Below are 24,573 nucleotides of genomic sequence, written 5' to 3' on the forward strand. Positions count from 1 at the left end.
GGCCCGGGCAGAGGGGGGGTCAGCCTAATTGCAGGGAGCATGGTGGCTTGGGGGGGCTGTCCTGGGTGATATTTTCATGTTTTTGCTATCCCCAATCGCTCCCCCCGAGTACGGCATGTACTGCTTCCATGGTCAAGTGCTCTTGTGCTTTTGGATCCTGGGGTTGTTCAAGGGAGGATACACGTGTGCATGCTCTGGGGCATTTTCTGTTGGTAATGGCAATTTACATTCTCATGCGGTGTACGTTTTCATGCAATTCACGTTTCTCGTGCAAATTACGGTTTCTCGTTCAATTTGCGGTTTTCATGCAATCTACGTTTCTCATGTAAATTTACATTTCTCATACAACTTACAGTTTTTAGGCAATTTATGGTTTTCATGCAGTTAGTTTTTTTCATGCAATTTATGGTTTCTTATGCTATTTGCGATTCTCAGGCGATTTGCGGTTCTCAGGCGATTTGCGTTCTCGTGCGATTTACGATTTCTCATGCAATTTACGATTTCTCATGCAATTTACGGTTTCTCATGCAATTTATGGTTCTCATGCAAGTTATGGTTCTCATGCTTCATTCACGTTTTTTCCCATGTTTCTTACGTTTGTCATGTTTCCCATGTTTCCCGTGTTTCTTGTGTTTTCCATGCTTCTCGCCTTTCCCATGTTTCATGCCTTTCCCATGTTTCTCGCCTTTCCCATGTTTCTTACATTTCTCACGTTTCCCATGTTTTTCTTACGTTTCCCGTATGTCTCACGCTTCCCATGTTTCCAATGTTTCTTACGCGTCCCATGTTTCTTACGCTTCCCATGTTTCATGTCATATGCCTTTTCATGTCATTGCCTCTTTGTTTGCTGGATTTCCGTTAGCTTGTGGTTACATCCAGGATCTGTCACGTCTACAGATCCACACAGGCTGAGGTTTCGTTTTTAATTGATTGTCGTCCCACAATCTTCTCGCCTGTAGTCCATACGTCATATGTGCACTTTCACCATTACACCTTTACTACTACCCACCACAGTCTGTGGGTACCTTAGCCCTGAGTGTTCGTTTTTTAATTTCCTGTCTTGGCGCTGCAGGTTGCTCGGGCTCGCTTACTGCATACACTAGGGTGGTGTTGTCATTAGCTTCACATTCATGCGCTGTTAGTCTTGTCATTTCTGCACCCACATCCTCATACTTGTCAGGTACCAGGGGTGTTGCTATGCCAGGGGGCGGGTTGTCTGTTATGTTCTCTGGTCATTTTCACGCAGCTGGGTTGTCCTTGTTCTTCCACTACAGGTTACCCATCACGTCTATGGGTTTAACAGATTGAGGTGATCGTTTTTAATTGGCTTGTTCGGTGGCAAGTCTCCTCATCTGTTCTTACGCTGCTCACATATTTTGTACAAACTCACGTTTCTCATGCAATTTAGTTTCTCATGTAATTTAGTTTCTCATGTAATTCACGTTTCTGATGCAATATTTTTGTTTCTATGCCAACTCCCGTTTCATGTTTCTCTAATTTTTCCCAGGCTTCTCACATTGTCCCGTGTTTCTCTCATTTCTCATGTTTCTCATGTTCATCAATTCACATTTTCATGCAACCTGCGTCTCTCATGCAGTTTGCATTTTCCTTGCAGCCTCGGTTCTTGTGCTGCTCACGTTTTCATCAGCTCGCGCTACTCATGTTTCTCGTTCAATCACGTTCCTTCACGCAGCTACATTCCTGTCACAGGTTTCTCAGTCTGCTCATGTTTTTCTTGCAGCGTATGTTACTGACCCAGTTGTGTGTCATTTCCACACTACCTTAATTTCCTAGCTACGTCCGGCCAGGAGTTGCGCAATAGTATGGAGCTATTGGTAAGTCAACCCATTGCAGCTCCAGCAGCTTCTATGGGCTCAGGGGCTTCAGTGGATTCTGGAACCCTCTCGGCATTTAGGCCGGTACCAGTAGGCCCTGGTCTCGGACACAGATGCCGGCGTAACGCCTTTTCCAGCATTTGTGATGGGTTAGGGTCCATTGGGCTGATGCAGCAGCCTTGATTGATAAATCCTTATTTTGTATACCAGGAACGCTCACTGCTTGGGATGTTTTCCAGGCTTTCCGGTCAAGGTTTCCTAGTCCTGACGGTAACATCCAATTCCTATTTGCTTTTCTGTTTTTTGCCACTTCCAACTCATATCAGCCTACAGCACTATTGGGGCGTATTTGGCTGAGACTCAGCATTTCATGTTGTTTATTTTCTATGCACTCTAGTTAAGCATCCTCAGGGATCCAGAGGTGTAGCCCTCCTACTGTGCTCAGCAGACTTCCTATCGTGAGTCATATTTTTGCGTGAGATATCTGACATGCTCACTAGGTCTCCTTTGGCGTCGTTTACTAGTTTGGCGCTCAGGTAGCGCAATATCTGGCCTTTTATGGTTCCTAAGGCCAGGTGAGTTGAGCTTCTGGCCCAGGGTCTCGCATATTTTTGGCCAGTCAACTGGTTTGTTACCCCAGCCTTTTCAGTTACATCTGCATGCTCACAGATGCAGCAACTGGGAAGTGGCACTGTCATTGGGTTCTTAGAGGCGGGCAGGGAATGGTACCCAGTGTTGGTTAAACCAGCTCGTCAGTTGCACATCTGCCAAACCCAGAGATGGTCCTCTGTTGCCTTTTCCTAGGGCTCCCCTCTCCCTTTTTGGCCAAACAGGGTCTGGACCCTAAGCATTCTTTGGCTATTCATTCAGGATAGGAGCAGCTTCTGTGACTTTGCGCCAGGGGGTCCAGGCTATCATTATTTGTAATTTGGGTAGGTGGAGGTCGACTTGTTCCTCTGGGTATGTCTCAGAGCCACTTTTTGTGATGTCATAAGCGTTGTCAATTTGGTAGTTTGAACGTTAACTCAGGCTGCTATAAATCTGTTTGTTAAGCTTTCATCCTACTGTGTTTATTTTTGCCCCCTTTTAGCCATACTGACCACGTGACCCCGGCACACCTCAGGTCAATGTTCTCTGTTGCTCTTTTGTTTCTTTCCTATACTATCCGCAGATTGACTCCGAGTACAAGTGTAAGGCTGACCGCAGGTCAGCCTGTATTTGTAGGAGGAGTCAGGCTGCATAAAGCCTGCCCTCCTTTGCCTCCTCCCTTGTGGTCGTAGGCTCTCGTGTCCCACCCACCCATTCCCCTTTTCTTTTCCTTTTCATTTCATTTCAATTCATACTTGGGTATGCCCCCTTTTAGGCATACTGACCACGGGACCCCGGCACACCTCAGGTCAATGTTCTCTGTTGCTCTTTTGTTCCTTTCCTATACTATCCGCAGATTGACTCCGAGTACAAATCATGTATTCATCAACAATATGGTTGTGCAGTGAATGGTGTACTTTTATTGTTTTTGTACAGACACCTGATGATGCTGCCAGTGACACACTATCTGTCAAAGGGTGACAATATTTATTGTGAAGACAAGAAGGGAGGGGTAGAGAGAAGTGCCAAAACTGCCTATGGTGCAGTAACATTTATTATGTGGAAACAAAGGTTAAAACACAGGTGATGCACTCACAAGGTATCCAGCAAGACAGGCATTTAAATGTTGCTCAGTGTCAACTCAAAGGAACCCGGGTCTGCACGACAGCCATTGTGTGTCAAACTCCTCCATCAATGAATGTATGGGAAGTCGGGAAGACACCTGTAAGGGAACTGTTGTCGCGGTCCGGGCGCACTCACGCACACGTGCGCGCATAGGGGACTGTAGGGGAACTGTTGTCGTGCTCCGGGCACATTTGCGTATGCATGCGCGCAGAAGGAATCTTACGGAATACACACACGCCAGGTGGCCTATTTAAGGTACTCTAACTGGTAACAGATTGTCAGACTGGCACTTACCGAACTGGTGAGTCCGCTTGGGCAGAGGGTGGTCTCCCGTACGTGTCCGACTTACAACCCCTGATAGAGCAGACAGGTGGCTGAGAGTGCGGAGTGGTAAGAGAGCCTGTGGTATGGCTCCAGGAGCAGGAACTTGCAGGAAACTTCCAGCAGCAGGTGCGTAGGTTGGACACAGGCAAACTGGGTACGGAGCAGGAGCAGAGCAGGCAGGTCTGGGTTTAGGCAGGGTTTGGCAACAGGCGGGCAGCAGAGGTACAGAAGGAGCAGGCAAGAGAGAGGTCCAAGGAGAGCCGGGTCGTCAGGAGATCTGGAAACAGGAATGCAGGATACGGACAACGGAACAGGAACCGAGGAGCTGTTGATCAGGCAGCACCTAAATGGTCTAAGCAGCAGGCCTAAATAGGCCGATTGGCGCCAAGCGCCGCGCACGTGCGCGCGCACACCCGGGCGCCAGCAGACACACCAGCGCCACCCGAAGTGCCCACAACAGTGCGCGCCGGCGCGCGCCGACGCGCACCGGCGCCGACAGGGGCACGCAAGGACACACACCGACGCGCACCAGCGCCCACAGGAGCGCGCAACACCGCGCGCACAGGAACACGCACCCCAGCACCGCGACCATCCAGGTAATGACCCTGACAGTGCCCCCTCCTTAAGGGCAGACTCCGGCTGCCCAGGTGAGCCGATCTGGAAACCTGGCGGTTCTTGAAGGCCCGCAAAAGTTCTTGAGCATGTAGGGCCATACCCCTTCCAGTTGATGAGGTACTGGGTTCCATTACCCTTCTTCCTACAATCAAGGATTGCTTCAACCTCAAACTCTTCTTCATTGTCCACTATAACAGGTTCGGGTGGGCCAGTAGTGCGGTCAGCAAAGGGATTTGGAGTAACAGGTTTCAGTAAGGTCACGTGAAAGACCGGGTGCACTCTAAAAGAGTCAGGTAGGTTAAGTTCATAGGCAACTTCATTTATCTTCCTCTTTACTGTGAAAGGGCCCATGAATTTAGGGCCGAACTTCCTGGAGGGACAGGCCATCTTTAGGTTAGCTGTGGATAACCATACTTGGTTGCCGGGCGCCAGAACAAGTTCTCCACGTCTCTTCTTGTCAAACGCCCGTTTATAGCATTCCTGGGACCGGGCCATAGTCTCCTTTAGGAGTTTGTTGTTATTAGAGAAGAAGTCCAATGTCTCGGAAACTGCCGGAACAGAGCATTCTGGGACTGAGCTGGGTAAAAAAGCTGGGTGGAAGCCGTAATTGGCAAAGAACGGTGTTTGGTTGATGGCGGAATGCAAGGAGTTGTTATATGCGAACTCCGCCATAGGTAGTAGCGAGACCCAGTCATCTTGCGAGAAAGAAGAAAAACAGCGGATGTACTGTTTCAGGGACTGATTGGTTCTTTCCGTTTGTCCATTTGTCTGGGGGTGATAAGCAGAAGAAAAGGCCAATTCAATTTCAAGAGACCCGCCGAGCGCTTTCCAAAACCTTGAAGTGAATTGGACACCTCGATCGGAAACAATACTTGCCGGGACCCCATGCAGCCTTACAATTTCTTTGATAAAGATCTTGGCCGTCTCCATTGCCGAGGGGGGTGCCCTTCATCGGGAGGAAGTGGGCCATTTTGGACAGCCTATCTACAACAACAAAGATAGTAGAGAACCCCTCTGATAGGGGAAGTTCCACGATAAAGTCCATCAAAATCATTTTCCACGGTCTCTCAGGGACAGGCAAAGGTTTCAGTAGACCCCAAGCCCGTGTCTGGCTGTTTTTACTTCGGGCACAAGTGCTACAAGAGTCCACATAGTCCTTGCAATCCTTGAGAAGTTGAGGCCACCAGAAGGTGCGCTGAACCAGTTCGGCAGTCTTCAAGGTACCAAAGTGTCCGGCCATCTTATGGTCGTGGCAGAGTTCCAACAAGTTCACCTTCAAGGCTTCAGGAACCACAATTTTGCCTTTGTGCCAGAACAACCCTTCACTACAGCTGACTTCAGGGCTCGGGGGCATTCCCACAGAAGCCTGTCTGATCCGGGAGATAAGGTCCCCTTGGAGGAGCAGGAAGTTCCCAGAAGGGAGAATTATATCAGGAGGCCGAGTCATTTCAGGGTTAGAAAACATACGCGACAGGGCATCCGGCTTGACGTTCTTAGAACCAGGTCTATAGGTGATGTGGAATTGAAGTCTTTTGGCCATTCTCAAATATTCCAGGTTTTTATGGTCAGTGTAGACCAGGATAGGATGTGCAGCACCCTCCAATAGATAACGCCATTCCTCCAGAGCCACCTTAATGGCCAGAAGTTCTTGGTCCCCAACATCATAATTCCTTTCGGATGACGACAGTTTGCGAGAAAAGAACGCCACCGGAAAAAGAAGGGCCTTGGCACCCTGCCGCTGGGAGAGCACCACCCCCACAGCGATTTCTGAAGCATCAAACTCAAGGACGAAGGGTAAGGCTGGATCCGGATGTTTCAGAATAGAGGCAGAAGTAAATAGCATCTTGAGTCTTTCAAAGGCCAGCTGAGCCTCAGGGGTCCAAGAGAATCGGGTACCCTGCCTGGTCAGTTCGGTGATGGGAGCAATAATTGCAGAGAAACCCCTGATAAATTTCCGGTAGAAGTTGGAAAAGCCGATGAAGCGCTGTACACCCTTCTTGTCCACAGGCGCAGGCCAGTCCAGGATGGCAGACACCTTTTGGGGATCCATCTTGATGCCCTCCACTGATATATACAGGCCCAGGAATTGGATGGACTGGTGTTCAAACTCACACTTTTCGAGTTTTGCGTAGAGCCCGTGTACCCTGAGTCGAGCTAAAACGCTACGGACATGTCTACGATGGTCTTCCAATGATGAGGAAAAGATTAAGATATCGTCCAGGTATGCAATTACATATAGATCCAGGTAATCACAAAAAATGTTGTTGACAAAATGTTTAAAGGTCGCGGGTGCATTACACAACCTGAAGGGCATGACAAGGTACTCGAAGTGCCCAAAACGAGTAAGGAACGCTGTCTTCCATTCGTCTCCTTCTCGGATACGGATTAAATTGTAAGCTCCGCAAAGATCTAATTTCGAAAAGATGACTGCAGACCCCAGCCTTTGGAATTACTCGGGTACTAGGGGTAAAGGATAACGTTTTTTAACAGTTATTTTGTTCAATTCCCGGGGCGTAGGGAATGGTCCTTCTTTTCGACAAAAAAAATGCCAGCACCGGTAGGGGAAGTAGAAGGACGGATAAACCCCTTTTTCAGGTTTTCATCAATATAATCTTTCAGCGTGCCTAACTCCTGCTCCGTTAATGGAAAAATTCTCCCAAAGGGGACTTCAGTACCTGGTAACAGTTCTATAGGGCAGTCATAAGGCCTGTGGGGGGAATAGTCTCTGCCCCTTTCTTGCTGAATACATCCAGAAAGTCCTTATAGGGTTCAGGAATGGACTGATGCAATTCCGGATCGACATCCAAACAAAGAAGTTGAGAGGAATTATTGGTTGGTTGGCCCAAGCAGTGTTGTTGACAGTACTCAGAAAGAAACTTGACTTCTCCTGTGGCCCAATTTATGCTTGGATTGTGGGCCTGCAACCAGGGTATCCCCAGGATAATGGGGAACAAGGGGGAGGAGATGGCATCCAGACGTAGGTGCTCTTGGTGACAGGTGCCCATAGTAGCCAGCAAAGGGACAGTCTCTTGCGTGACAGGACCGGAACTAAGAGCGGAGCCATCAGCTAGATGTACAGCAAGCCCCTGAGCCTTAGGTAGAAGCGAGATGTGATGGTTGGCAGCGAAAGTCAGATCGATGAAGCAGCTGCATGCTCCGGAATCAATGATGGCTGACACTGGGAAATTCCCTCCTGGAAGCTGCAAAGTGAGGAGAAGGGCAAGGTGAGAACTGGGTTTTCGTAGAACAGAGGCACACATGAAGGAAGAGGAAACACACTTACGTGTCTTGTTGGGCCAGGCCCTGGCATAGTGCCCAGGTTCCCCACAGTAGAGACATAGGTTGTGGGCACGTCTGCGCTGCTTTTCTTCAGGGGTCAACGAGGGCCGAAGTAACCCGAGCTGCATCGGTTCAGGGGCTTCCAGAGCGGGAGCAGAAGAGGTAGAAGAGAACTGACCAGCAGAACTGGGAACCTTGGGGAGCACCCAGGTGGGACGGAAGTGGCTGGAGGACCTCTCCGACCGGCGCTCCCTTAAGCGACGATCAATCTGAATGGAGAGGTTGACTAACTCATCCAGGGTTTGTGGTATTCCTACCCGTGTCATCCTTAAGGGGGTCAGAAAGTCCCATCCGGAATTGGTGGCGCAAGGCGGCGTCATTCCAATCCGTGTTTTAGAGCTCCAACGGCGGAATTCCACCACATAGTCCTCGGCCGCTCTGCGACCTTGTTGAAGAGAGTGCAGTGCGGCTTCTGCAGTCGCAGTCAATTGGGGGTCCTCATATAGTTGAGACATGGCCAAGAAGAAATTATCAAGGCTATCCAGGGTTCCAGATTTCTGCTCCAGCAGACGGTGGGCCCAGGTCTGAGGCTTGCCGGACAACAGGGATATTACAAAGCCCACCTTGGTTGCCTCTAGAGAGAATGTCCGGGGCTGCAGTGCGATGTACAGTTCGCAAGAGTTGCGAAACGCACGATACTTGGTGCGATCGCCAGAAAACCTCTCGGGCGTAGGTACCCTTGGCTCTGGAGGAAGCATCACTATGGACGGTGCGGATGAAAGACCGGTGGGAGAGGTTCCTTGAGGGTTAGATGAGGAGGACAAGGCTTGAACTTGCTCCTCCAACCTTGAGTAGCCTTCCTGGAGATTCTTCACGGCTTGGGTCAGACTGGCCAAATGTCTGCATAATTCATCCATGGGGGAGGCCCCCTGCCCGGACTCAGTCATGGCTGCCTGATACTGTCAGGCTGGCACTTACCGAACTAGTGAGTCCACTTGGGCAGAGGGTGGTCTCCCGTACGTGTCCGACTTACAACCCCTGATAGAGCAGACAGGTGGCTGAGAGTGCGGAGTGGTAAGAGAGCCTGTGGTATGGCTCCAGGAACAGGAACTTGCAGGAAACTTCCAGCAGCAGGTGCGTAGGTTGGACACAGGCAAACTGGGTACGGAGCAGGAGCAGAGCAGGCAGGTCCGGGTTCAGGCAGGGTTTGGCAACAGGCGGGCAGTAGAGGTACAGAAGGAGCAGGCAAGAGAGAGGTCAAACAGGCCGAGGTCAGGTGCAGGCAGAGGTCAGAGGTGTCCAAGGAGAGCCGGGTCGTCAGGAGATCTGGAAACAGAAACGCAGGATACGGACAACGGAACAGGAACCGAGGAGCTGTTAATCAGGCAGCACCTGAATGGTCTAAGCAGCAGGCCTAAATAGGCCGATTGGCGCCAAGCGCCGCGCACGTGCAGGGGCACGCAAGGGCACACACCGACGCGCACCAGCGCCCACAGGAGCGCGCAACACCGCGTGCACAGGAACACGCACCCCAGCGCGCACCGCAGGACATCGGCGCACACCAACACGGGCAGCACCGCGACCATCCAGGTAATGACCCTGACACAGATGCTGACCGATCTTCAGCTGTTCCTGTACCCTTGCCCTGTGGCTCCTAATTTTGCCTGATTTATGCCCGTTGCTAAACCCCTGGCTTTCCTTGACCTTGCTTCTGGACTCTCCTACTTTGCTGATTACTGGTTCCTGATTCCGGCCTCCTATCTGACTCTGCTCCTGTCTGATGATTTGGTGCCTCTATGCCCACCTGCTTCTGAACCCTGTTATTCCCGTGACTCTGCTTCTGTCTCCTGTTTGGCTCCGAGCTGCCTTCTGTGTTTCTGCAACTCTGCTCCTGCGACCTGCTGCGACTTCCTGCATTCCCAAAGTTGCATCACCTATCTCAAGCTTCCTGGCATCCATCTGCAGGCACTCGTGTTCCTCCTTTCCCTTGGGTCCTTCTGTCTCCATCCTCAGTTGGAGCCTTGGTTGGAGAGACAAGAGAGGCTGACCTCATCACTTCAGACTCCGACCAGGTATGTGACAACACAGGAGGAGTCTCTCAATGACAGGAGCTGTCAGAGGCAGGGCCACACCTCCTTCATCAGGAGGCGTGGCCCTGCATCGGAAATGTGTTCCGTTAGGCCAGTTTGACTCTAGACTGGACAGAGCCCTGATAGCTCCTGCAATTGAGAGATTCCTTCGGCATCTTCCCGAACTTGTGAGTGCATCACCTATGCTATGACCTTTGTTTCCACATAATAAACATTACATAATAAACATTCCTTTCTTGTCTTCACAGTGTTCAGGTCTCCTAACCTGCCTTTGAGGCTGCCTTACCCCCAATTTATATAGAATCTTTGTACTCACACATGGATTAGCCTTTCTACCTTCCAAGACTATTGAACTTGCATGTTACTATCATTCGTATTTATTTATTTTTATCTTTTTTTATTTTCACTACATATTGTACCTCGATTTGTAAACATTTCTTGCCATAATTACTCCCTACTGGGTTACTACCATCAGAGTTGGTTATACTTGTATACCAATTGACCACTTTAATCTCTATACACAGTCCTTCAGGTTTCGATTATAAACATATAGTATGTTGCCAACAGGTATAGTGCTGAATATAACATTCAGTGTGTTGACAATATTTACTCTCTGTACTGTTTTTATGGAAGGGCAGCATTGTCACTCTAAGCACTACAGATTTGGCCTGAAAAAAACACCTGTCCCTTACCTTGTCCTCTTGATTTTCTGCACTTTCAGCATTTTTTAAGAGGAAAACCCATCAGGTTTTCTAGTATTGAAATTAAAATTCCAAAGGACCTCTTTTTTGCAGAGCATTCTAAATTTAGACCTTGTTGCATCCATCCCCATCCAATCGGGTGCAGGCTCTGTCTACCTCTTTTCGTAAAGCTCTTACGTACCAATCGCCTCTTAGATTCATGGTGCATCAAACACCCAATTGGCAAACAGTACACTTTTTACTCTCCATCCTACAAAATGTATTCTAGACGGAATCATTTCTTCATTTCTGCCCCTCTCTTAAGCAAGGTTGTAACATCAGACATACAGTATCTCACAAAAGTGAGTACACCCCTCACATTTTTGTAAATATTTTATTATAACTTTTCATGTGACAACACTGAAGAAATGGCATTTTGTTACAATGTAAAGTAGTGAGTGTACAGCTTGCACAACAGTGTACATTTTCTGTCCCCTCAAAAAAACTCAACACGCAGCCATTAATGTCTAAACTGCTGGCAACAAAAGTGAGTACACCCCTAAGTGAAAATGTCAAAAGTGTCAATATTTTATGTGGCCACCATTATTTTCCAGCACTGCCTTAACCCTCTTGGGTATGGAGTTCACCAGAGCTTCACATGTTGCCACTGGAGTCCTCTTCCACTCCTCCATGACAGCATTACAGAGCTGGTGGATGTTAGAGATCTTGCACTCCTCCACCTTCCGTTTGAGGATGCCCCACAGATGCTCAATAGGGTTTAGGTCTGGCGACATGCTTGGACAGTCCATCACCTTCACCCTGAGCTTCTTTAGCAAGGCAGTGGTCATCTTGGAGGTGGATTTGGGGACGTTATCATGTTGGAATGATCTGAATGATCATGCTCTGCTTCAGTATGTCACAGTACATGTTGGCATTCATGGTTCCCTCAATGAACTGTAACTCCCCAGTGCTGGCAGCTCTCATGCAGTCCCAGACCATGACACTCCCACTACCATGCTTGACTGTAGGTAAGACACACTTGTCTTTGTACTCCTCACCTGGTTGCCGCCACACACGTTTGACACCATCTGAACCAAATAAGTTTATCTTCGTCTCATCAGACTACAGGACATGGTTACAGTAATCCATGTCCTTTGTCTGCTTGTCTACAGCAAACTCTCTGCAGACTTTCTTGTGCATCATCTTTAGAAGAGGCTTCCTTCTGGGACGACAGCCATGCAGACCATTTGATTCAGTGTGCGGAGTATGGTCTGAGCATTGACAGACTGACCCCCCCCCCTTCAACCTCGGTAGCAATGCTGGCAGAACTCATACATCTATTTCCCAAAGACAACCTCTGGATATGACGCTAAGCACATGCACTCAACTTCTTTGGTCAACCATGGCGAGGTCTGTTCTGAGTGGAACCTGTCCTGTTAAACCACTGTATGTTCTTGTTCAATGTGCTGCAGTTTCAGGGTCTTGGCAATCTTCTTATAGCCTAAGCCATCTTTATGTAGAGCAACAATTATTTTTGTAATATCCTCGCTACGATTCTATGTTTACATTGTGGCACTGACATTGGGTCTCTTTTCCATATTTTCTGGCAATGCTTGCTCCCTAATACAAACTTTTTGGGCTAAGGTTATGTCTACTCTCCAAAGCTTCCTGAATGTATCCTCTGGGTCTTCCCTTTCCTGGATTAAAAAAGTTGGTAAAATTGTTTTTCTCCTATATCCTACTGGCTGCTCGTAGAGTTATCCCATTGTGCTGGTTATCGGAGAAATCCCCTCCCTATTCCCTGTTTCTTCAAACTGTCAAGCAAACATTGCCACAATTTGACAAAATCTGGAAATCTTGGGATCAATCTGAGTATGGTACTCCACTTGCTACACCCTAAAATGTTACTTTATCTATGCTTACCCATCCTCTTTGGTCTCGACTTCTTACAGCAGAATGTCTTATTATTGTATAACTTTTAATTACTTTGATTATTTTGCCCTTTTTCCATCATATGCTCTGGCCTGTCTTTGAAAGTTAAATCATTTATTTCCTGTATGTGTTTATCCTTATTTGAGGTCTATTTGTTTTGAAGAAAACACACTGTAACCTCTGTTAATTTTTCTTAGTAAATATACAATTTTGAAAAAAACATAATCAAGTCTGTCTGAGATTACATAAAGGCAGATTTGTGGTTAGTTCTCTAAGATGTTTGGAACAACCTACCTGCTGAGTTCCTTCAAAAACTGTGTGCAAGTGTACCTAGAAGACTTGATGCTGTTTTGAAGGCAAAGGATTTTCACACCAAATATTGATTTAATTTGGATTTCTCTTCTGTTCATTTATTTTCCATTTTGTTAATTAATAAAAATAAACTATTACCCCTTAATTTTCAGAAAGCATTCTTAATTTACATAATTTTTATACTCCTAGAAGTTGTGATGTTCAGTGATTGTTTGTATTACAAGTGTCACTATATGGTCCAAAAGGAAAGTTTGGTTCTTTAGAACCAATATAGGTAAATATTTTGGGCTTAAATATTTTTCATGATGCTGCTCTAGTTTGCATTTCATTCTTCCTAAAAATATATATTTTTAAATCAACACAACCGTTATGAATACACACAACAGCATAAAAGAAATCTTTACAGTTTACACCTCTGTTAAAGGAGTGACATCTTATGGCCATCTTTAAGACTGCAGCATTATTTGGTAAAGCGTATTTATGGTCCAAATATAACATAATATATTCATTTCCACATTGTATTACAATTATTTTTAGCCTAATTCTATTAATCTGAATGATATTGAGTTTGTGAACTTACTTAGTGAAGATCCCCACACATTTAATTCTGTGCCACGCATTCAGGTGAGTATGCACTGCTCTGTTACAGAATTCACAGGATCTGCCTTCAGAACTACAGAGATGCTGAGAGGAGGAGTTTCAGTAGGCAGATTCATTACAGGATTTACTACTTGTAAGCAGCGAGGTACCATGGGATATGTAGTCCTTAGAAATTAAAATTAAGCGGCAGAGGAGAAGCTGCAAAGCATGCAGGTAATCCAAGAAGTTGTGAAAAGATATGGCCAGCAGACAGAAACACTCAAAACATGAAAGAAGATTTTTCAAGTAAGTTTATATTGGATTATGTTGCAGGTACAATGCTGATGTTATAAAACAAACGTATGTGCTGTGACCATGGAATTCCTTTAACCACTTCAATAGCCCATAGTCATATGACATCCACAGATGGGATCTCCCATCCTGGTTGGGCGTCATATGACATCCCAAGCTTCTCCCCACTCCTGCGGGCCCCTGGGTGCCCGCAGCTTGGCGATCGGGGAGGAGGTGTGTCCCTTGGACACAGCCCATCCCAGATCTGTGTAAAGAGACAATAAAAATGGTTCTTTACCACGTGACCAGCTGTGTCCAATCACAGATGGTCAGATGTACTGTCCCGGTGCACGACGCTCATGAACACCCCTAGAGCACACGCAGACCAGCGATTGGGGATGAGGCTTCTCACCCTGACACATGTCAATGGGTTCCAGGTTCCAGGTAACATCTTGTTACCGCTATCAGTGTACACCAATCACACTGATTGGGCCCCTAATAAAGAGGACCTGTCACCACCCATCAAAGTACCTGTCACAGCCCATCTGAGTACCCGAGTACCTGTCACAGCACATCTGAATACCTGAGTACCTGTCATAGTTAATCTGAGTACCCGAGTACCTGTCACAGTCCATCTGAGTACCCGAGTACCTGTCACAGTTCTCTGAGTACCTGTCACAGTTCATCTGAGTACCCGAGTACCTTTCACAGTTCATCTGAGTACCTGTCACAGTTCATCTGAGTACTCCAGTACCTGAGTACCTGTCACAGTCCATCTGAGTACCTGTCACAGTTCATCTGAGTACCTGAGTACCTGTCACAGTCCATCTGAGTACCTAAGTACCTGTCACAGTTCATCTGAGTACCGGAGTACCTGTCACAGTCCATCTGTGTACTTGAGTACCAGTCACAGTTCATCTGATTGCGCGAGTACCCAAGTATTTGTCACAGTCCATCCGAGTACCCGAAAACCTGAGTATCTGTCACAGTTCATCTAAGTACACGAATACCTGAGCACCTGTCACAGTCCATCTGAGTATCTGTCACAGTTCACCTGAGTATCTGTCAGAGTCCATTGGGGTATCTGTCACAGTTCATCTGAGTACCTGTCACAGCCCATCTGATTACCTGTCATCACCCATCAGAGTACACGAGTACCAGTCACCAGCACATCAGAGTACCCGAGTCCCTATCTATAGACCATCAGAGTACCTGAGTACCAGTCACCAGGCCATCAGAGTACCCGTGTACCTGTTGCCAGGCCATCAGAGTACCCGAGTAATTGACATCAGGCCATTAGAGTATCCGAGTACCTGTTACCAGCTCATCAGAGTACCCGAGTACCTGTCACCAGCCCATCAGAGTACCCGAGTACCTGTCACCAGGCCATCAGAGTACCCGAATACCTGTCGCCAGGCCATCAGAGTACCTGAGTACTTGTCATCAGGCCATTAGAGTACCCGAGTACCTGTTACCAGCCCATCAGAGTACCCGAGTACCTGTCACCAGCCCATCAGAGTACACAAGTACCTGTCACCAGCCCATCAGAGTACCTGAGTACCTATCTGCAGCCCATGCTTCATAGAATATACATTGGGGTGTTTGCTTTCCAAAATGGGTCATTTTGTGGGTAATTCCACTGTGCTGGTGCTCAAAGACCTTCAAAAGGGTGATAGGTAGGAATGAAATGAGATGTGTAATTTATGCTCCTAAAATGCCTGAAGGCACTACTTCAATGTTGGGCCTCTGTATGTGGGCAGGCTGTGTAAAAATCTCACACATGTGGTATCACCATACTCAGGAGGACTATCAGAATGTACTTTGGGGTGTAATTTTTGCTATATATATATATATATATGCTCTGTGTTAGAAATATCTTATAAATTGACAACTTTGTGTAAAAAAAAAAAATTTATTATCTTTCCACGTTTTCTGAAGACTTGTGTAAAAAAAAATTAACCATTTAAACGACTCATAATCTTCATAGAATATATGTTGCGGTGTTTGTTTTCCAAAATGGGGTCATTCTGTGGGTAATTCCATTGTACTGGTGCTCCAGGGTCTTCAAAAGTGCAATAGGTTGTTAGGAAATTAGAGGTGTAATTTATGCTCCTAGAACGCCTGACGGTGCTCCCTGCATGTTGGGCCTCTATATGTGTCCAGGCTGTGTAAAATACTCAGGAGGAGTAGCAGAATGTATGTTGGGGTGTCATTTTTGCTATATATATGCTTTGACATAGAAATATCTTATAAACTGACCACTTTGTGTAAAAAAAAAGTTTTCATTTTCTTTCCATGTTTTTCCGAAGGCTTGTGGAAAAAAATGAACATTTCAAAAGACTTATTATGCTTCATAGAATAGACGTTGGGGTGTTTACTTTATAAAATGGAGTCATTTTGTGGGTAATTCCATTATCCTGGTCAGAGGTGGCTCTCTAATTAGGCAAATTAGGCGGCTGCATAAGGCCTTGCACTCACAGGGCCTCGCGGCCGCCTCATTTGCTTATGATCAATTCTAATGTTGGCACCGGCGGCTCTCCCTCCCCACCGCCAAGCTCCGTGGCCCAGGAGCAGGCTGACCAATCGGACACTGCCTGAGGGCCCCCTGGGCCAATCATGGAGCATCTCGGTCTGGTGGCAGCAGGTGTGAGGAGTGGGAAAGCAAAGACCTATAGGTGCCAGCACCCGACTCCAGGTGTGATCTCAGCAAGGCATGTGGGTAGCCATAGGGCACACAGCTTCTGAGGTTGCTGGGCTGCTCCTTCAGTCTGCACCACTCGCCCAGGACCCGACCGGCAATTCAGTTCAGCAGTCAGTGAAAGAAACTCCACCCCACCCCATGCTCTTGGTCCCCCATCTGCTCTCTGCCCCCCAGTGCTCCCCACCCTACCATGCTCTCAGTACCCCATCTGATCTCCGCTCCCCTTGCTCTACACCTCACTTTGCTTTCCAGCTCCCCACACTGTACTCTCTGCCCCCATGTGCTCCCTGGCTCCCCCCTTCCTAGGGCTCTCCAGTTCCCCGGCCCCCATGTGCTCCCTGGCTCAACCTCATGATCTCCCCTGGCCCCCTCTGTGCTCTCCACCTCACCATGCTCTTGGTCCCCGTGTGCTCCCTGGCTCCGCCCCATGATCTCCATCACTCCCCCTGTGCTCTCCACCCCATCATGCTCTCTGTCCCTTGCTCCCTTGCTCCATGCTTTATGATCTCCTCCACCACCCACTGTGCTCTCCGGCTCCCTCTCCAGTGCTCTCTGGCTCCCTCCCCAGTGCTCTCCACCCGACCATGCTCTCGGGTCCCCATCTGCTCTCTGCCCTCCCCAGTGCTCTCCATCCCACCATGCTCTCAACCCCCATCTGCTCTCCGCCCCTCCCCCATGCTCTCCACCTCACTTTGCTTTCCAAACTCTTCAGCTCCCCCAGTGTTTTCTGCCCACCATGTGTTCCCTGGCTCCCCTCCCTAGTGCTCTCCACCCCACCATGCTCTCCAGTTCCCTCCACCACAGTGCTCTCTGCCCACCCCATGTGCTCTCTGGCTCCCCCCTATGCTTTCCACACCACCATGTTTTAATTTACCCCCCACTGCTCTCCACCCCACCATGCTTTCCAGCTCCCCCTCACAGTGTTCTTTAGCTCACCCAGTGCTCTCTGACCCCATGTGCTCCCTGGCTCTCCCCAGTGCTTTCCACCGCACCGTGCTCTCCGGACCCTCCATGTGCTCCCTGGCTCCTCTCCCTACTGCTGTCCACCCCACTGTGCTATCCATCCCCATTCTCTTTACTCCCCCAGTGCTCTCTGGCTCCCCCAGTGCTCTCAGCCACCCTCACACCAGTGCTCTCTGCCCCCTCCCACACCAGTGCTCTCTCGCTCCCCCAGTGCTCTCCAGCTCCCGCCTACTCTCTGCCCTCCATGCTCTACACCCCCCAGTGCTCTCAGCCTGGCTGCTCTTTACCCCCCAGTGCTCTCCGACTCACTCCCATGCTATCCGCCCACCCCTGTGCTCTTTCTCGGCCCCCTCCCCCCCCCCCGCTGCTCTGCAAGGTTCCAGTCTCCTTTCTCCCACCGGCTGCTGCAGGGGATCTGTCAGGATGGAGAGCGGGGAGGGGACCAGCCTCATGGACTGCTCAGTCTAAAATGCCTGGGCCCCTTTTTTTTGTCTGGGCCTGGTGGGGAAGGTGAGAAAAATCGGCAGCAAGGACCAATAAAATGGGTGGAACCTGGTGCGCTGCTAGTGTTGAAACTATAGGCTAATGTATCTCAGCTGCTGACACTTCCCACAACTCCCCACAGTGTGAATAACTGAAACCTGAATGTATTATACATCTGAGTGTGTACACATATGTATAGAGTTTTGTGCTATTAATCGCTGACTACTTGCGATCTCCTAATTGTGATGCACTTTAAACAAAATTTCAATATATGATATATGTGTGCAAAATCCATATACATACAAACATATACAACTCCTAAAAAGTGCTTGTGCATCCGTGAATTTCAAACAAAGTCATAAAAATGTGCATATATATATATATATATATATATATATAAAAAACTATCAAGTCCATATATTCAACAAAAAAGTCAGTTTAAACCGATAAAGTGACAGGTGCCTTCATGCATCAGTGCTCTCCTCCCCCATCAGATATACCCTCACCTTAAGGGCTTTGGATTTAAGCCTGAAATGTTAACAGTGGCTGATCTGGATCTTTCCTTATCCTCGGCTGCTGCACATGGATCCTACTCACTGTGAATTTCTTTCTACCATAGACTCCACAGGTGTCTCTTAATTATATCCACCAAGCCTCCTCAGGTTCACATATAATAATAATAACGAATAATAACGAATTATCCGAAAACTTATTAACGTAACATAACGAATATAACAGAACGAAATTATGTATTTTACGAATGAAAACGATCCGAAACTAAACAAAATTTTCCATTGTGCACAAGTCTACCTGTCACTTTATCTGTTTAAACTGACTCTTTTGTTGAATATATGGACTTGATAGTTTTATATATATATTTTCATATGCTTCACAATTAGGAGATCACAAGTAGTCAGTTATTAATAGCGCAACATTCTATACATATGTGTACACACACAGGTGTATAATACATTCATCGTGTAGCGGCCAGAACCCTTGCAGGGCGGCCTTGACTTATTGGGCTTACCAGTTACCTTCTCTTGGCCTGCTCTTCCACGTCTAGGGGTTCCCAGGGTTGATACCCAACGACTTGAACACTGACACGGATAAAGTCCTTTTTCAAAGGTTTTATTTTGCAGTAGTAACATCCAATAACACAGTCTCTCATGGGAACAGAGGGCACGGGTGAAGAACTCAGGCACCTTGAACTGCAGGTCTAGCAAAGTCTCTAATTCCACCCAGAGAGTAGCCACTCGCAGCTGGGTACTTCAAGGCTGAACAGATCTCTAGCCAGAGATCATGACAGTCAGCACGTTGACTCAAAACTTGAAGCAATTCTATGAACGTATACAAGTTGTAACTAAGGGTGAGCAGGAACCTTTTCCCTCAGTACCTGGAACGTTTCCCGTCTCCTCAGTGGTACTGGAAAAATTAGAATTTGTCAATGTCCTTCCGATCTCAGTAACCAGGCACTTCCCAGGATGCCACTTGCTGGCCCTCCTCCAAAGAGTCCTCCCCCGGTCACTTCCATGAGCTGTGGTGCCTCTCCAAGCCGAGAGCACACCCGGACACCTTGAATCCTCCCTCAGTTACTGCGCCTCGGACCAGCAGGGTCCGAGACTCGGGAATAGACGGATCCCTACCCCAGACCAGGCAGGTCTATCAGGGGCCTTCAACAGGAACATGTTGCGGGGTATCGAACACCCCCTGACCGGGACCCTTCACGTGGTTACCCCAGTCCTGGAACCAGAACAGACCACACGGGCCTCACAAGCTCCTCTCCCTCCAACACATGACCCACATATCTTAAGTACCCCTTCCCAGACTCCCCAGCGGGCCTGGCACTCCCACTGATTAGTTCCGAGAAGAATGATACTCAAAACATCCAACCAGGCCTGGTTCTGGCCTGTCATGTGCACCTCACTGCTCACATGACCAGGCAGAACTTCTAACACAGCCCGGCCGGACTGATGTTAAGGCCAACCTATGCAATTAACCCTCAGAACCCCTACTGTTCTGAGGCAAAAACAAAATTTACATGCGTATGACATTTTGTCCAAAATGTCATCCGCTACAATCCATATACAAAAAAGCCGCGCTAATATGTATAAATTAAATTATTTAAATATTTACTCAAATTAATCAAAATCACCCACACCTAAATAGTGTTAGAATAAATAATTGATAAGTAAAAACCCTCAGGGGGGCGTGGCTTGGCGCACGCGGAGAATGGCTGCCTGAACTCAGAGCTCCGGGAGACCCGCAGTCCTGTAGCCTTTTCCTTGGCAGTACCGCAGGCGAAAATGAGCAAACCGGGGCGCCACAACACGGGGACTCGACCGGGCCGGTCCTCGGCTCCCTCATGCGCCCGCAGCATCCAGGATATCTTTGCCACCCAGACCCGCTCCGGCCGCAATACGCCGGCCAAGATGGCGCCGGCACGAGGAGAGGAGGAAGATCTCAGCGATGGGTCCCAGTCAGCGGCGGAGGACGCGGTAAGCGGAGCGGGACATCCCAATCACCCTCTTACATTAGGGGACATGACCTCCATTGCCGCAGATATTAAATCTACTCTATTTTCTGCTATTACTGACTTAAAAGCGGATTTATTGACACTGACTGAGAAGATGGCTACTATGGAGAGGGCGGAGGGCAGGAGGGACAGAGCCATAGTCAGGCTGGAAGCCACCGCTGCATCACACTCTGCCCATCTGATTGACATTAATCGCCATTTGGAAGACCTCGACAACAGAGGCAGGAGGAGCAATCTAAGGGTGAGGGGGGTCCCGGAATCGGTGGGCCCCGAACAAATCCCTTCCGCCCTGAGATCAATCTTCAACAATTTATTGGAGAACCCGATTGATACCCCCATAGACCTAGTGCGAGCGCACAGGGCCCTGAGAGTGAAACCTTTGGATTCCGCACCCCCCAGGGATATTGTCTGCTGCCTTCAAAGCTTCCCACTTAAGGAGGAGATCCTGTCTCAAGCACGGAAAAATGACCATGTGTTCTTTAATGACAGTGAGATCTCCCTGTTCCAGGACCTGTCACCTATCACTTTGCGCAACAGGCGGGCGTTGCGCCCACTCCTAGAAGTCCTCAGAACCAGGGGGATCGTTTACAAGTGGCGATTCCCTTTTGCCTTGCAGGCCACGCTAGATGGGAGGCAATTCGTGTTGCGGATGCCGGAAGAGCTGCCAGACTTTTGTAATGCCCTAAATATCCCGTTCACGGAGCTACCTGACTGGTATGTGGAGTTCAGGCTTCCTCCGACTGACTGCAGTCCTGTGAACACGCCCCACTCTTCCCCTGCTAAACCTCCGCTTAAGAGAAGTAAGATGGGAAGATCTGGAGGCCAAGGCTCGAGCCGCTCATCCCTTCAGGTTCACCCTCCTAGACAGCGTGACTGCCCCTGAGCAACCTGCTCGACTCATGGAGATGGTCCTTACTGCCCTATACCACGGTCATCACAGGGTAGCTGCTGTTCGTGTTGTTTTTCTTTTTTTTTTTTTTCCTTTTTTCCCCTGATCTGCTATGGACTCTCATCACTGCTGCCTTGATGCCTGGTTGGCATTCTTCTTCCCTTTCCACTAGCAGATCTCGGGTTGGACGGGCTGGGAACCGGAGGCTACTGGCTGTGGCCTTTAGTCTATAACCCATGCGGCTGATTGACTGCCTATTGGAACTCAGCCTGAAGTTTTCTTTAGACCTGGTTGATATCCTACTTTTATCTTTTAATTTTTATCCTGTGCTGACTCGTTTCTTGTTTTATGAATCATCATCATCTATGCTTAATTTAGTCCTGTTTTTTTTTTTTTTATATACTGCCAAGGAACTTTTATTGATGTTTTATTTTCAGCTTTGTTGGACTGCGGGGCCTTCTGATTCCAGCTCTCCTATATGGATCTCAGTTTAGTTGATTGCTTTGGTATTTGCTGCAGACTACAAATAGTTCTGACGTACCCTAGCTTTCTCTGCTCGGAGTTCCTCCCACTTACCCCGCAAGTGAGTAGTGTCGTGCCGTTTCTGTGCACGGATACTGCTCACACTTTAATATAATGCTTGCAGTCTTGTGTACTGCAGGCAGGTTCTTGTTTTCGTTTACCCCCAGTTATATAGCCTGAACCCACGGGCTAGATCCCCATCTCCTCTATTTTTCCCCTCCCCCCTTGTCCCTCCTCTGTTCCCTTCTTTCTTTACCTTCTCCTCCTTTTCTGTGTCTTTTTCTTTCAGGTTGCAAGGCTGCGAGAAGCAGGTGGAGTGCCTTCACAATGGCGTATTCGGGGCTGGGACACGGTCCTACCCTGATATCCCACAACATCCGAGGCCTGAATACCCCGGAGAAGCGCTCTTCCTTGCTCAGAGAACTTAATAAGGTAAAACCTATGTTTGTTTTTTTACAAGAAACGCATTTCCAGTCCACTAAAATTCCTTCCCTTCGACATAAAAATTTCCCTATGGCATATCATGCCACAAACCCCTTGGCTAAGACCAAAGGAGTCACGATTTTGCTGCATAAGGCAGCGGGTTTCGAGGTCACTCAGCAACTAGTGGATCCTGATGGTAGGTACCTGTTTTTGAAGGGGACCTGGGGAACGGTCCCGATGACGTTAGCTAACATATATTTCCCAAACAGGGCCCATATAACTTTCTGTAGACACCTTATTGAGGAACTCAAGGGTTTTGCAGAGGGTGGTATTTTGCTCGGGGGGGATTTCAATATACCGCTAAACCCCTCCCAGGATACGTCTTCGGGCAAATCTAGTGTGACTTACGGGGTTTTGAAACGTATCAAGAATCTTTTGCACTCGGTAACGTTGGTAGACTCGTGGCGCACCCTGAACCCGTCCGGTAAAGATTTTACTTGCTACTCAGCACCACATGATAAATATGCGCGCATCGACTATATTTTTATTACGCAGAAGGATTTGCCGGTGTTAAGCGAGGCGCACATAGGTATCCAATCGATTTCGGACCATGCACCGACCTCCCTCTGTATTAAGCGTACAGCTCATAGACCAAAACAATGCATGTGGCGTCTGAACTCTTCCTTGTTACTAGATATTGAACTATTGCCAAAATTGACTGACGTTTTGCGCCACTATTTTTCTGAAAATAGCTCTGATGATCTCTCCCCCTTAACAATCTGGGAGGCACATAAGTGCATCATGAGGGGGGAGCTCATCAGAGTAGGAGCTGCTCGCAAGCGGGAGGCTGAAAAAACGATTAAGTCCCTATCAGCCAAAATTGCCGGTCTGGAGGCCCAGCATAAACAATCTCTGGACGCTCAAAAAGCCCAGGAACTTTTGGCGACACGCGAAGAGCTCCGAGATATTTTGGAAGCTCGTAGTAAACGCTCGCTTTTCCTTAAGCACAAAATTTATTATGAGCACGGGGATAAGGGGGGGAAGTTCTTGGCGAGGGCGTTAAAGGAGGCCTCCTTAGTGAATAATATTATGGCGATTAAAACCAGTGACGGCCGGCTAACAAATAGAACGGACGAGATTGCGGAGAGTTTTCACCATTTTTATTCCAAACTCTATGACATTCCCCTCCAACACAAACCTGGGGAGTTAGGGGGTGACAGGACCCAAATCATTCAGGACTATTTGCAGCAGAGCGGCCTACCTTCGCTCTCCCCTGAGGATGCGGAATCTCTGGAACGACCGATATCCTCAGAAGAGTTATCCCTCACCATTAAAAACCTCAAGCCCGGAAAGAGTCCAGGGCCTGACGGGTTGTCGGCTCTTTACTATAAAACGTTCGGGGCCGTTCTGGAAGCCCCTCTTTTAAAAACCCTTAATTTTCTTATGGACCCTCACCAAATTCCTGCCACGTTTCTGGGGGCTCATATCACGGTGCTCCCTAAGCCGGGCAAGGACCCATCGGAGTGCGCAAGTTACAGGCCCATTTCTCTTCTCAACCTAGATCTAAAAATTTTAGCCAAAATAATCGCAAACCGCCTGCGTCCTTTTTTGCCCCACATAATCGGTCCAGAACAGGTTGGGTTCATGCCGGGGAGGGAAGCCAAAGATAATGTAATTAAGGCCCTGAACCTGTCATACCACTGCCGCAGATTGGGACTCGAGGGCCTTCTCCTGTCTACTGATGCGGAGAAGGCCTTCGATAGGGTCGCGTGGGACTATTTGTTGGCTACTTGTGCCCACATAGGTCTGAAATCCCACATGATGTCCTGGATTTCCTCCCTGTACATGAACCCCACGGCTCAGTTAAAAATCAATGGAACCCTTTCGGAACCGGTAACCATTAAAAATGGGACGCGACAGGGCTGCCCCCTGTCGCCCCTTCTATTTATAATCTCATTAGAACCCTTTATCCGCGTAGTTAACCAAAACCCTGATATTACAGGCTTCCAGATCGGCTCTAAATCCTACAAAACAGCAGCTTACGCTGATGATCTGCTGTTTTTTTTGACTCAGCCCCATGCTTCTATCCCCAATCTATTAAAGGCATTCTCTATCTATGGCTATGTTTCTAATTTAAAAATTAATTATGCTAAGTCAGAAGCCATGAATATTTCTCTCCCGCCCGAGGTTTTAGATCAGGCCCAGACCAACAATTCCTTTCGATGGGAAGTGAACACGCTTAAGTACCTGGGAATTTTGCTGCCCTCTCAACTTGACAAAGCTTTCTCTAGCAATTTTACTCCTATGCTGAGGCGGATCCAATCTGACTTAGCGAAGTGGTCCTTTAAATTCTTTTCATGGTTTGGGAGAGCAGCAATAATAAAGATGGTGGTACTCCCTGGATTGCTT

Source organism: Lithobates pipiens, unplaced genomic scaffold, assembly GCF_037356315.1.
Source record: "Lithobates pipiens isolate NorthernLeopardFrog02 unplaced genomic scaffold, aLitPip1_a1.2 Scaffold_64, whole genome shotgun sequence".
Lineage (NCBI taxonomy): Eukaryota > Metazoa > Chordata > Amphibia > Anura > Ranidae > Lithobates > Lithobates pipiens.